At 42.9% G+C, this 5,617-nt stretch overlaps 1 non-coding gene across 1 annotated transcript; it reads left to right on the top strand.

Moving 5' to 3' along the window:
• The first annotated feature begins 1,889 nt into the window (after positions 1-1,889).
• trnaf-gaa (transfer RNA phenylalanine (anticodon GAA)) lies at positions 1,890-1,962 on the top strand. Its single transcript has one exon. It is a non-coding gene; the product is annotated as a tRNA-Phe (tRNA).
• Positions 1,963-5,617: the final 3,655 nt, after the last annotated feature.

The raw sequence follows: 5,617 nt of genomic DNA on the forward strand, positions 1-5,617 counted from the left end.
GGAATGTTTGGGAAATTGATGGGATTGAAGGCCGATAAATCCCCAGGGCCTGATAATCTACATCCCAGAGTACTTAAGGAAGTGGCCCTTGAAATAGCAGATGCATTTCTGGTCTTTTTTCAAAATTCTATCGACTCTGGAACAGTTCCAATGGATTGGACGGTAGTTAATGTAACTCCACTATTTAAAAAAAGAGGCAGAAAGAAAACAGCGAATTATATACTGGTTAGCCTGACTTCAGTCGTGGGGAAAATGCTGGAGTCCATTATAAAAGATGTAATAGCAGAGTGCAATAATAACTCGTCTCCACTCCTAGTATTTCTAAATCCCACACATTCACTATAATGTGAACAATTATTTCCTGTTGTGTCTCTCTCAGATTTGGAAACTTCACTGTATTGGAGTGAGGTGACATCTAGTGGCGGGAAGGAAGAACTGCAATCAAGCAGCAGAAACTCCACAGTCTGTCAGGGTGAAAGAAACATTGCAATGTGAGGAGACAGCGAAGTGGTTTGATTGGGTAGATGGAGACATGATTCCACTTGTGGTGGTGTCTGAAGCAAAGGCCAGAAATACAAAATTGTCATTAATAAAAGAAATGAGGAATTCAGGAAAAATGTAGTAACGTAGTGAATGGTTAGAATGTGGATAGAATAGAAAGTGAGATTGGATGGACAGAAGCAGTCTGAAAGGATGGCTGAAACAAAAGGTGAGTGCCCAGAAACGTTAACTGTGTTTCTCACAGCACAGATGCTGCCAGAGCTGCTGAACATTTCCAGCACTTTCTGTTTTTATTTCAGCATTTGCAGGATGTTGCTTTGATCTGAAAAAAAATGGATGATTGGCAGGGGGGTTCCAGTGAAATTCCACAGCAGCTAATAAAGCCTGACCTGTCAGTGGCTCGTTGGTCTAGGGGTATGATTCTCGTTTAGGAAGTATGGTTAATTAACATGCGAGAGATACTGGGTTCAAATCCGCGACGAGCCCTGGTCTGCTGGCATTTTTAGATTAAGGTTATCTATTGGTTTCAGCCTTGCAGAAGGTGGAATTGACTTCCATGCGGAGCTGGCTTGAGGACCAGACAACTGGATTCAAAGAGCTTGTCGACAAAATAGCAATTAATAGCAATTATTCCCCCAAGTGGGAATATAAAGTTGTTGCTGTAATTGTGACTTGACTCCAAAAACATCTGGACTGGAATGGAATGGAATTCTTCAGTGTTTCTGTTTTTTGGCTTGCATTGACTCATCGATTTTCTTGTTTTTCACTTTGTCGATGCCTTTGAATAATTGTGGATCCTTCTTCAGGGTGTCTTCTTTCACCAGGTAGTTCTGACCTCCGATGATGTTGATTGTAATCAGCTTCAATTCGCTGATAGTTTTGGAAGTGAGCAGATTTCCTTTGCTTGAGTCCACAACATGGAACTCAGTCTGACATGTGGACCCATGGGAGGATTTGAATGCCATCCCTGCGTTGGAGTTGCATCCATCCAATAAGAGACCGAGTAGAAGTGACAGTTCTGTCAGTCGAATATGAGACTTTTAATGGCAGGGTTGCGAGTTTGAGGGCCATTCTGTTTTTCCCTTTTTTAAGGCTTCATGAGCAGAGAGTACAGGGAGTGTTTGAAATGAGCAAGTCTCGCTTTGATTCAGGACTCTTACCTCTCAGCAGCATCTCACTATGAAAGATTGAATTTGATCTCATTTCATTCTCAGCTCGGGGTCTGTGCGGCTCAGTGGCACTTCTGGCTGTCTCCCGCTTCACAATCCATCAGTACTGAGAAAGCAATGGGGAATATTACTCACATGTTGTGTTCTTTAAGTTTTTGGAAAACTTGAATGTATGTATTTTCTTCCAAAACAAGGACACCAAGCCACTGTTAATGGAGAGCTGTAATAGCTCAGTTGGGAGAGCGTTAGACTGAAGATCTAAAGGTCCCTGGTTCAATCCCGGGTTTCAGCAATTTTGCTTCCTTATGCGTCCCTTGCCTTGGTTCTGATTTTCCAGTTGCACAATTTACATTGAAATTATTTACCAAGCACCAGTGGATTGAATTTGAGAAACAACACAGAGTCATTTACAACATCGAAGGTGGTCATTTGGCCTATCACGTCCATGCTGGCTCTCCCCGGAACAATCTAGTCAGTTCCACTCACCAGCTCGATCCCTTTCCTCCTGCAAGTTTCTTTCCTTCAAGTATCCATCCAATTTCCTTTTCAAATCATTGATTGTCTCTGCTTCCACCACACTCGTGGGCCAAGTCATTACCACCCACAACATAAAATATTCCACCTCATCAAGGATGGGAAATACTTACATCTTCTATATTTGCTTATTCTCTATTTCTATGAGAATAGACTGGCAGTCAACATGAAAGGAAACCCAAAAATCTTCGAGCAGCATGTAAATGATAAGTGGGTAGTAAGAGGTTGAGTCGGGCCTATTAGGGACAAAAAGGATAATATAAGCTTAGAGGTGCAGGGCAATGTTAATCTACTTAATGAGTACTTTGCATCAGTGATCACAAAGGAAGTGGAATTTGACAAAATATCAGTTGAAGTGAAGAAAGTAGAGGCAATGGAGAGAGTACAAATTCGGAGAGGGAGGTACTAAAAAGGCTGGCTGTGCTTAGGGAAGATAAATCACCTGGTCCGGATGGCTCACATCCCAGGTTGCGAAAGGAAATGCGGATGCAGATAACGGAAGGGCTTGCTATAATCTTCCAATCTTCCCTGGATACGGGGGAGGTGCCAGAGGATTAAACAGTGGCAAATGCGACACCCTTATTCAAGAAAGGGTGTAAGGACAGTCCGGGTAACTACAGGCTAGTTAGATTAACAGCGGTGGGTAAGGTTTTAGAAAGAGTAATCAGGGTAAAAAATCAACAGTCACTTGGAGAGGTTCGAGTTAATTAAGGAGAGTGAGCATGGATTTATAAATAGGAGTTCATGCTTGACTAATCTAGCTGCATTTTTTGATGAACTAACAGAGCAGCTTGATGAAGGGAATGCAGTGGATGTTGTTTATATGGATTTTAAGGAAGCGTTTGACAAGGTACCACATAAAAGGGCGGTTAACAAAATTGAGGTTCGTGGTATAGGAGGGTCAGTGTCCAATTGGATAGAAAATTGGTTTAAGGACAGAAAACAGCGAGTCTTATTAAATGGTTCTTTGTCAGACTGGAGGATAGTCGACAGTGGTGTTCCCCAAGGGTCAGTGCTAGAACCACTGCTTTTTTTGCTCAAGATAAATGACTTTGATCTTGGAATACAGAGTAGAATCTCAAAATATCCCGATGACAACAAACTTGGAGGAGTGGCAAACAGTGAGGATGATATGAACTGCCTGCAACAGGACAATGATAGGCTAGCAGAATGGGCAGACAGGTGGCAGATGGAATTTAATAGTGATAAGTGTGAGGTGATGTATTTTGGCAGAAGGAATAGGGAGAGGCAATATATACTTAATGGCTCAGTTCTAAAGAGTGTGCTGGAATAGAGGGACTTGGGGTTCATGTGCATCAATCTTTGAAGGTGGCAAGACATATTGCGAGAGTGGTTAGCAAAGTATATGGGATCTTGGGCTTTATAAATAGAGGCATTGAGTACAAAGCCGGGAAGTTATGCTGAACCATTATAAAGCTCTGATTAGGCCCCAATTGGAGTGTTGCTTCCAGTTTTGCTTACCACACTTAAGAAAGAATGTGAGGGTCCTTGAGAGGATGCAGAGGAAATTTACCAGAATGGATCCAGGGATGAAGGATTTTAGTTACAAGGTTAGGTTGGAAAAGCTAGGGTTGTTCTGCCTGTATCAAACGAGAGTGAGGGAAGAATTGATAGATGTGTTTTAGGCTATGACAGTTTTAAATAAGTTGGCAAGGAAACATTGTTCCCGTTAACTATTGGTACAAGGACGAGGGGACACAGACTGAAGGTTTTGGACAGGAGGTACAGGGGGAATGTGCGGAATAACTTTTTTACACTGATTCGTGATGATCTGTAACTCGCTGCCCACGAGGGCGGTGGAAATGGAGATAATCGAGGATTACAAAAGGAATTTGAATGGGCACTTGAAGGAAATAATTTTACAGGGCTATGGGGATCGAGCAGACAAGTAATAACTCGTCTCCACTCCTAGTATTTCTAAATCCCACACACTCACCAGAATGTGAACAATTCTTTCCTGTTTTGTCTCTCTCAGATTTGTAAACTTCACTGTATTGGAGTGAAGTGACATCTACTGGCAAGAAACAAGAACTGCCGTGATGAGATCAGCCATGATTGTATTGAATGGCAGAGCAGACTCGAGGGGCTGAATTGCCGACTCCTGCTTCCAGTTCTTATGTTCATAGAATCACACAGCACAGAAGGAGGCCATTCGGCCCCATTGTGCCTCTGCTGACTCTCTAACAAAAAGATGCAATTAGTCCAACCCCCTGCCTATTTCCCCATAATCCTGGAGAATTTCACTTTGAAATATTTGTCCAATTCCTTTATGAAAGTTATAATTGAATCTGTTTCCACCACCCTGTCAGACAATTCATTCCAAATCCGAATCAGTTACTGGGTTAAAAGATCTCTCCTCACCTCCCCTTGACATTTTTGGCCAATTATTTTAAATCTGTGTCCTCTGGTTACTGACCCCCAGGACATTGGAAACAGTTTCTCCCTCTCTACCGTATGAAAATCCTTCATGATTCTGAACACCTCTATTAAATCTTGCCTTAACCTTCTCTACTCTGAAGAGAACAATCCCAGCTTCACCAGCCTGTCCAGAGAACTGACACCTCTCATCTCTGGGATCATTCTGGTAAATCTCCTCTGAACTGTCTCAGAAGCTTTGATGTCCTTTCTAAAGCCTGGTGCCCAGAACTGGACACATTACTCGAGCTGAGATCGAGCCAGCGACGCCCACATCCCACGAACGAATAAAAAAACGCTCCCTAACCAGTCCCCAATTCTTAAGCATTTATAGACGCTCCCTGCCCAGTCCCCAAATCTTATTCATTTCGAAACGCTCCCTGCCCAGTCTCCAATTCTTATCGATTTACAGACGCTTCCTGACCAGTACCCAATTCTTATCGATTTACAGATGCTTCCTGACCAGTACCCAAATCTTATTCATTTAGAGACGCTCCCTGCCCAGTCCCCAATTCTTATCCATTTACAGACGCTCCCTGACCAGTACCCAAATTTTATTCATTTAGAGACGCTCCCTGCCCAGTCCCTAATTCTTATCCATCTACAGACACTCCCTGACCAGTACCCAAATCTTATTTATTTAGAGACACTCCCTGACCAGTACCCAAATGTTATTCATTTAGAGACGCTCCCTGCCCAGTCCCCAATTCTTATCCATTTACAGACGCTCCCTGACCAGTATCCAAATGTTATTCATTTGGAGATGCTCCCTGCCCAGTTCCCAATTCTTATCCATTTACAGACGCTCCCTGACCAGTACCCAAATTTTATTCATTTAGAGACGCTCCCTGCCCAGTCTCGAATTCTTATCCATCTCCAGACGCTCCCTGCCCAGACCCCAATTCTTATCCATTTATAGACGCTCCCTGACCATTACCCAAATTTTATTCATTTAGAGACGCTCCCTGCCCAGTCCC

This window comes from Heterodontus francisci, unplaced genomic scaffold (genome assembly GCF_036365525.1).
Source record: "Heterodontus francisci isolate sHetFra1 unplaced genomic scaffold, sHetFra1.hap1 HAP1_SCAFFOLD_51_1, whole genome shotgun sequence".
Lineage (NCBI taxonomy): Eukaryota > Metazoa > Chordata > Chondrichthyes > Heterodontiformes > Heterodontidae > Heterodontus > Heterodontus francisci.